The following is a 9,494-nucleotide window of genomic DNA, read 5'->3' on the forward strand; positions in this document are numbered from 1 at the left end:
ATCTGCGGTAGGTGCTCCTAGCAGCCTCAGCGTTGCACGGCCCGGAGGGTGTGTTGCACGGCGAGCCGGCAGCCGGCACAGCCCTGCCCCCGCCTGGCACCGGCCCGACGGGCTGGCCACAGCCCTGCGGCGTGGCACAGCCCTGCCCGCGGCAGGCACAGCCCTGCGGCGGGGCAGAGCCCTGCGGTGGGGCACTGTTCTGCCTGTGGCATGGCACTGTCCTGCCTGCAGCGGGGCAGAGCCCTGCAGCATGGCATGGCCCTGCCTGCAGTGGGGCAGAACCCTGCAGTGTGGCATGGCCCTGCCTGCGGAGGGGCAGAGCCCTGTGGTGGGGCACTGTCCTGCCTGCAGTGGGGCAGAGCCCTGCGGTGTGGCACAGCCCTGCCTGCAGTGGGACAGAGCCCGGCCTGCTGCAAGGGCACAGCCCAGCCTGCAGCAGTGCACAGCTTTGTCTGCCGCGGGGCACAGGCCTGCACTAGGGCACATACCTGCCCTGCAGCATGACACAGCTCTGACTACGGCATGACACAGCCCWGCACTAGGGCACAACTCTGCCCTGCAGTGTGGCAGAGCCCTGCGGCGTGACACAGCCCTGCCTGCAGCCTGGCAGCTCTCCACTAGAAGTGTGCTGCAGCATGGCAGAGCACTGCTGGGAGCAGAGCAGGGCTCTGCCCACAGCATGGCACAGCCCTGCAAGGTGCGGGGCTGTGACTGTTCTCTGGACAGGCTCAGGCTTTGTGCCTAACACACAGCTCATGCTGAGGCCAGGTATATCCTGAAGAGCAGCACCAAAAAGCAAGAACTCTATAGCAGCATATGCCACATACTCCAGAACAGAAAAGAATGTCTCCTATCCTTGCAAAAGTATCTGGTTGATAAGTTTCTGATAAGGCTGGAACTCTTCTGAATAAGTAAAGTCTTGCCCGCAACAAGGTACAGATACGTCAGCTCACCCTAAACAGCCTTTGAAGGAAATCCATCAGCAGCTGGCTCTCATGCTTCCCAGAGTAATTCAGAGGATGCCCCCATTGTGATGAAGGAGGAAGGATGAACACTCTCTTCATCAGCTAGGTTAGCATTTTGCTTATAAGCATGCAAATTAAGGAATTAATGAACAGTAACAAAGAGTTAACAATTTGGGCTCATCTGTAGAAAAGGGATTGAGCCTCTGTTTGCTTTTTACCTGATGAAATAAAGTTTGGTTTACATAGTACGTTGTCCTGTAAATGTGGGAGATCCAAATGAACCATGACRTTTGTTAGTGTCGGAAGCAGGATTTCTCTCAGACATGTTCTGCTGGCAGGCACAAGGTGCTTTGCTGTGCTGACTGTGGTGGTTGTTAAAGTGTGAGTAGAGAAAGTGTGTGTGTGTGTGTGTGATGGTGACAAATGGAAAACTGAAAAATGAGTTGCAACAGGTGGAACATAAATTTGAGAAAGAAGGATGGTGAAACCTTAAGTGGGGTTTGTCTTGGGTCAAGAATCTACATAAATGCTGACGAATTTTGGCATGAGTTTGACTGCTGACAGACTTGTAAAAATTAAGGAAGCGAAAAGGGRAGGATGCTGTGTGCTGGATGCTAGGCCCTTGTTTTAGGGTAACAGCAGGTAAGATTGATGTGTTGAGGAGATCATACAATTGGAAGAATAGAATGAGAAAGAGAGATATAAATAATACTTGGAAAGGAAAATGTAGACAATTAGAAATGCAAAATAAATTGTTTGAGTCAGAACTCGAGCCTCAGGTAATTGTGGAAGCTAAGGGGCACAGGATAAGGTTGCTGGAAGCTGGTACAATAGACTCGGTTAAAGTCTGTTGTGCCATGTATGACTATGGGGATGAGGATGTTTGGGGCTCACCAGACCCTGATCCTGTCCCCTCAAAGTCAGATGATAATGGGGATGATTCTTCCACTCCATGCCCTCTTGGTACCAGTAACTAAGACCAAACAACAGGGCATGCCCATGGGGGCACAAAACCCACCTGCTCTTTAACAATTACTGAAGATTTTTATGACTTAGAGATCTGGAGAGGAGGTTGCAGTCTCGACCAGGGGAAGCACCTATGGGCTGGCTAGCATAGATTGCGCTGACGAGCTCCATCTTACCCTGGACAAAGCTTAATGATTAGCATTAAGTCTATGAATAGTATTAGATATTATCCCAGTATTACAAGTTGCTTATAGACAAGCACTTTACAGTGGGGATGCAATTTAKATCCTATTGATTAAGAGGGAAAAAACATGTGGCCATGAAACTTAGCAGCCAGTCTAGAAGCTGCCTTTCTGAAAACTGCTAATTTTAGCCAAACTGGGAGGACTGTTGCCTAGGTGCCAGACAAATCCATTCTGCAAGACTGAATCCATAGATTATTTGTGAGCCAAGACGTAGCGAAAGGAGCAAAGGGACTGCTGAAATCATTAGCCTTAGCTATTAAGGCAGGCTTAAGTGTCAACTAGTGGAGAACATTGACTAAATGAAATTAAATGGAAAAGACCCAGGCTATCTCTATGCAAAATGGAAAAGCAAAATGGGGAAGTAGGGGGCACCCCTCGTCACTACTGAATGTGAGGAACTATGGAAAACGTGTCTAGATAAAAGGCTCTCTCCGAGTTAGTTAACTAGTCTGCCAGTTCCCATTTTGTGGCAGTCAGCTGGGTTTCTCTCATTAACTGGTCAGGATAATCCTCTGGGACCTGGATCAGRGATAGGGGAGACACTGAACAATTTAATGAAGTAATGACCAGCGGTGCAGAGAATACTAGCAACTACCTCAGGGAGATATCCAAATCTGAACCTAGTCCACAAATATATGGGAAACAGTGGTTGAAGCCTGATTCAGTGACAGTACTAGCGGCTCCTATCCCCATTTCTAAGGATTCAAGTTCTGAGATGATGGTCACAGTTAGTGATTGTTGCTTTACATCATTCTTCATTGACACTGGAGCTCAAATTCCAAAGTTAAGTGAGGACACTTAAAAAGAGCAGCCTCCACTCAGCAAACAGTTTCTAGTGTAGACATCAATGGACAAGTCACTGTCCACCCCTCAGTCAGGGCTAAATTAATTCTGTCTAATGGATGGACCAGTTTGCCTGACCTTGCCTGTAGGTCCTGCAGTATCTCAGGTGTGGATATATTTTGGGGCCTGTGTTTGGTGGACTTGTGGGAAAAATGAGAAATAGGAACACCACTCTGTTGCCCCCACAATTTACCCTGCATTGACACACCCTTAACCATGAGCTTGTTTCAGGTGGCTGCTTCCCTTACCATGCAACAAGCTAGTTCGTATTTCACAGCATGAGTTACTTTCTGATGCCATCTATCTTGTTACTAAATTGATAAAACAGCTAGAAAAAGAGAGTGAATCATTTTTCAAGTCTCATTCTCCTTGTGATTCACCTGTATGGCCTGTAAAGAAACCTCATGGCCTTAACACCATCACCAAACTGCTTACTGCAGCTGTTTGCAGTGTAACCAGTCAATTCTCTTAACAAACGTGCTTTTCCATCGGTGATGATTATAGGGATGAAATAATTTTTTTTTAAGATCCCAATACCAGAGGCAGATAGAAATTTGCTTTCACCTGGCAAAGACTTCGATACACATTTACGTGTTTACTGCAAGGTTTTAAACATATTCTACTCATTGATCATGTGATACTGGCTAAAGAACTAGAAATACGAAAATTACCACAAGAGGTCAGTGTCGTACAATATATAGATGACATCCTAATAAGGGATCATCCTGCAAAATCTGTAAAATAGGCCATGGACACTATTATAGCACATCTTGGAGGAAGAAGTATTGGAAGGAAAGCAAGGATCCAGCAGGGAAAGCACCTTCTTAGGAGTCAGATGGATAAGTGGGAGAAAAAAAGTCTGTGCTGAAGTGCTACAAAAAATCCAACAGTTACCATCCCCAAGAATAAGGAGGAGTTATTAAGGACTTCAGGATTTTCAAGGGGGCATATTCTGGGGTTTAGTATAATAATTCCAGTCACTCTGTAACTTTCTAAAGAAAAATGCAATCTGGGAATTTACCCCACAACATGAAGAGGCCATGAACATTTTAAAGGAAAATGTGAGTATATCTCAGTCACTGGGACCAATCCACTCCACACAGCCCCTCTCGCTACATATCCAGGTGGAGAGAAGGGGTATGGCGGGAACTGTGGCAACAAGGTKGTCCCAGTCCCAAGGAATACCCTATTCCTTTTGGCTCTAAATCATGGCAGATTGTTCAACACTACTTGACTGTTGAAAATGTGCTATTAGCAGCTTATGAGGGTCTGGTCGTAAACGAACCCTTGGCCTAAGGAAGGACTGTAAAACTGTGTGTGCCAATTCCTATTCTTAAGCTGATACTTACTGGTAAACCACTACCTTTAGGGGTAGCACATAAGACCACTGTACAAAAGTGGGCTTTATAATATCCGTCACTGTGTAGCCACAGCAGTTTAACTGTGGAGAATAATGTTACTGAAGCTGTGGAGCGTATCGGAATGCCCACTGAGTACAGAGAGCCACGACACTCTCCTGTCCAACATGACTGTGAATTCAACTCCCGTCACCCAGATGGTGTCTGGTTTACTGACGGAAGAGCTTGTAAAATACAGCGTAAATGGCAAGGAAGAGCTGATGCTGTATCTGTTGCCAGTAAGTGCACAGTGACTGAGCAAACAGAAGGTTCTGCTGAGTTAGCTGAGCTCTCGGCTGTGGTGCTGGCTCTCAAAATGATGCACAGACCATATACACTGATTCTCACACTGTTTGGGCTGGTCCTACACAATGAATAGGAAATGGGGCAAAACACAGTTGGCAGATAGGGACTGGAGATATTTGGGTAAAGGAATATTGGTAGCAAATGCATAGTATCACTAACTCCCACCCTATTATAATAGGTAGGTAGCAACACACCAAAAAAGTACCACTGTAGTGGCCAAAAGGAATAATATGGCTGCCCACTTAGCTAGCATAAATTAGGTAAATTTTCCTTCTACTTTGAGTACTGAATGGTGAGGTAAATGCTGCATGCGTGATTGGGACATGCTAGAGCATAACCACTGTCAGCATGCAGCAAGATGGGGTTGGCCAATTACTAAAAAAACAAGCAGTTCATATAGTGAAAACCTGTGGATTTGGTAATCAAAGGAAGGATTGTCCTGTCAAAAATCAACAACAAGCAGACCTTACAGAAGGAAAAGTCATTCTGGGTACATGACAAATAAAGTGCGTGGGACCTGTGACATGTATCTCCAAGGAGTGGAAATTAATTAAGATGAGAGTTATGGTAGTGAGCAGTTTGGGCAACATTTACCCTATATGCACATTGCATCCAGATCGGCAGCTATAGCAGGATTAAACCAATGAATTGCTGTTCACCCACTGCCACTAGAGATACAGTCAGATAATGGGTTGCGTTTTAAAAATGAAATAGTACAAGAATTCTCTCAAGCGTGGAGTTAAGTGGACTTTCTACTTACCCTGCCAACCTCAGAGTAATAGTATAGTAGCAAGATAAAACAGGTTGCTTAAAGAAAAACTCATATGGTATAACAGTGGTACTAATTGAAGAAAAGCTTACGGGTGGCCATGTGAACCTTAAACTCCCAGCATACACCTATTTGTAGTCTACTATACAGAAGTTTTGAACAATTCTCTGTACAGAACAAATGCCATCAGGGTGCCTCAAACAGCTTAGCTTGGCATCCTGGAGATCAGGTGAGAATTCAACATCCATCATTCATGGCTGGGCTACTTTGCAACACTCTTAAGGGAAAGAAATATGAGAAATTATAGATTTTATAGGAAACYATGAATTTTTTATAGATCACTTTGGAAGTGAAATTAATTGTTACTGAGGCTTGGATGTGATCCAAGWCTTAATCTTCTTTTCTCCTCCCCAGGAACTGCTGACCTTCTGGATGAGTGAGCAAAAGCCATCGTTTGACCTACGTACCATGGAAGGTGCCCCCAAAGCACTGCCCTGGTTGCAGCACAGCACATCTCTATCATCACTGATCCCTGTCACCCACCTCTGCAGTTTACAGAATCACAGAATCACAGAATGGATAAGGTTGGAAGGGACCTCTGGAGATCATCTAATCCAACCCYTCTGCTGAAGCAGGGTCACCTAGAGYGTGTTAGACACAGTTGCATCCAGGCAGGCTTTGAATATCTCCAGAGAGGGAGAGTCCACAACCTCCCTGGGCAACCTGTGCCAGTGCTCTGTTACTCTAACAGAAAAGAAGGTTTTCCTTATATTCAGGTGGAACTTCCTGTGTTTCAGTTTGTTTCTTGTCCTATCACTTGGCACCACTGAAAAAGAGTCTGGCCCCATTCCCTTGACACCCCCTTTGCACAACAAGTTGACTATGAGCCAGCGATGTGCCCTTGTAGCCAAGAAGATCAATGATATCCTGGGGTGCATTAGGAAGAGTGTTGCCAGCAGGTSGAGGGAGGTGATSCTGCCGCTCTACTCAGCCCTGGTGAGGCCTCATCTTGAGTACTGTGTCCAGTTGTGGGCTCCCCAGGACAAGAGAGACATGGAGCTACTGGAGAGAGTCCAGCACAGGGCTACGAAGATGATCAGAGGGCTGGAGCATCTGCCCTATGAGGACCAGCTGTGAGAGCTGGGCCTCTTCAGCCTGGAGAAGAGAAGGGTGAGGAGGGATCTTATCAATGTCTATAAGTATCTGAAGGGAAGGTGTCAACGGGCAATACTTTTCTGTATTGCCATGCGACAGGACAAGAGGCAACGGGCAMAAACTGAACCACAGGAAGTTCCACCTGAATATAAGGAAAACCTTCTTCCCTGTGAGAATGAATGAGCACTGGAATGGGTTGCCCAGAGAGGTTGTGGAGTCTCCTTCTCTGGAGATATTCAAAACCTGCCTAGATGCAATGCTGTCTAACATGCTCTAGGTGACCCTGCTTGAGCAAGGAGGTTGGACTTGATGATCTCCAGAGGTCCCTTSAACCTCAACCATTCTGTGATTCTGTGATTTATACACATGGATAAGATCCGTTCTCTCTTCTCAAGGCTAAACAGACCCAGCTCTCGCAGTCTTTCCTCTTAGGGCAGATGCTCCAGTCCTCTGATCATCTTCGCAGCCCTACACTGGTCTCTCTCCAGTAGCTCCATGTCTCTCTTGGACTGGGGAGCCCACAACTGGACACAGGACTCGAGGCCTCACCAGGGCTGAGTAGAGGGGCAGGATCAGCTCCCTTGAGCAGCTGGCAACGCTCTTCCTAATGCAGCCCAGGATACTATTGGTGGTCTTGGCTACAAGGGCATATTGCTGGCTCATGGTCAACTTGTTGTCCACCATGTCCTACAAAAACATGTTCTGCAGAGTTGCTTTCCAGCAGGTCAGCCCCTAGCCTGTAGTAGTGCATGCTTGGGGGGGTTTCCTTCCCACCACTCCATGATCCTCTATGTGAACTTCAAACTGAGGTCGCAGAGCCACTGCTGCCAGGAATAATGACTGCTGGGGATAGCTACATGAGCGCACCTTCTCAGGCATCTGTCTCTGATTCTTAGGTAGCTATGAGTTTAGATAGACTGCAAACAAATATTTAGGAATCTCCTGTCTCCTTCTGCTTTAGTATAAGGTGGTTATTGGTGAATCATTATATACTCCAAAGAGAAATCTGTATTCTAAGCCATTTTAAATGCAAGTTTGGGGCTGCTATTACATGAAGTCTAAGGCTAAGGGAGGAACAGACATCATCATCTTTGGACCTGATAGGTACCAAACTTAATCACTTTGAAGAATGTATTGACCAGACTCTAAAACAAGATACTTCTAATTTGCAGCAGAAAGTGTAGTGGCTATTTACCATTTTTTGACAGAAAGTGTGGTGGCTATTTGCCATTTTTTGAATGCTGACTGTAGATTTTCAGATGTTTCYCAACTGACTGGGAACCACATGGACTGTAAATCTTTTGGCACCAACTGTATTACTTATTGTCTTTCTGTGATTTTTTTCTGACATGATCTCCTCTGATTTCCTGTGGTAGTAGGAACTGCAAGTTCTTCTCTATGAGTCTGCGTGTACTATAATCAGCGAATAAAATGTAAAATACTGACCTCTTACATACGGGGGTGTCAATGGGCTAGTGCAAATATGCACAGTCAGCAGAACTACTGCCTGCAGGTACTATCAGCAATGGCCTCGGTGGTCATGAACTCTGGTTCATGGTCAGTGAACTCTAAACACAACTCCAGAACAGCTTAATCTTTGCAGAAACTAACCTCAGGTAATACAAAGAGCTAGATTCCTTCTCAAGTTGAGAAATGAATGACAAAAGTACCAAGGAATTATTTTGCTTGTCAAGTCAAAGATCAGAGGAATTAAACTTTAGCTTCCAATGCTAAGAGGCAAGACTCTAACAAGTCAGAAAGAGGTGAAATATTTAAGGAAGTAGATCTGGGCTTTCTTCATCTATCAAGGAAATGATGATAAGGAAAGAACACTTACTRATGCAAAAAGGAGATAGAAGAGGCCTCACATGTAAGAAACATACTCAGTTCTACCATAAGAACAGCATATGCCATCTGATGAGAACATTTTTGTGGTGGATCATTTCTAGCATCAAGCATAAATCTAATTTCCCCGAAAAAGGTCCAATATTCAGGTAATGTCCCTGCCAGTTATACTGAAGTAGAGATGTAGTCCTCATTTCAAAACAAATCTTTATGTAACAAAAATCTAATAAGCAGCAGCTGTGATGCTAAATCCCTTGTTTAGGGCTCTTTCCTGTGCCCCATCGTCAATGGCGGCTGGTATATACATCACGCAACAGCAGCATGAGAAAGGTTCCCAACATAACTTCCCCATCCTTGCTGGAGAAAAGATGGAGGTCAGAGAGCAGTATTTTACAGGTTGCTAGTTGGATCACATTGATCTAGCAGAAAAGGCATAGAGAAACCGGAACTCTATAAGACTAGTCTGCAATTAAATGTGTGTTCAGGGTGTATTTCAAAAGATTCTTCCCCTGGTAGAAAGGACAAGTGAAAATTAAACAATGAGAAGAAGAGACAAGAAGAATAAGATGATGATGATGGAGATAAAAGAAATTTTATACTCTCTAATGATACAAAGTGCATTTACAAGTTATCTTTTGATCATTAGTCATAGTTAAATTAGCTTTAACCAGATTTGTGATTAGAAATAGCTTTTTTTTGGGGGGGGGGGGAAGGGCATAGGAGTTCCCAAGGTTAATTCTTGATTCCTCATCTTTCTAAAAATATTTTCTKGAATGTGGTTGATTTTTAAAATGTAATGGATTTTTCCATCTATTTGCATCTTCTTCTAGGAGAACTATTGCTATTAAAAACCCTGAGCAATTAAGTTGTAAGAAATTCGGAAAAAAATTAGAATTCCATGCAAAAACCAAGTTGTCTTGGTCTTGGCTTTATCAGTCCCCTCGGGCCCCGCCCCCGCCGGGCCCCGCCCCCGCCGGGCCCCGCCCCCGCCCGCCGTCGCGCC

Source organism: Rhea americana, unplaced genomic scaffold, assembly GCF_003343005.1.
Source record: "Rhea americana isolate MKP2758 unplaced genomic scaffold, rheAme1 scaffold_267, whole genome shotgun sequence".
NCBI classification, from domain to species: domain Eukaryota; kingdom Metazoa; phylum Chordata; class Aves; order Rheiformes; family Rheidae; genus Rhea; species Rhea americana.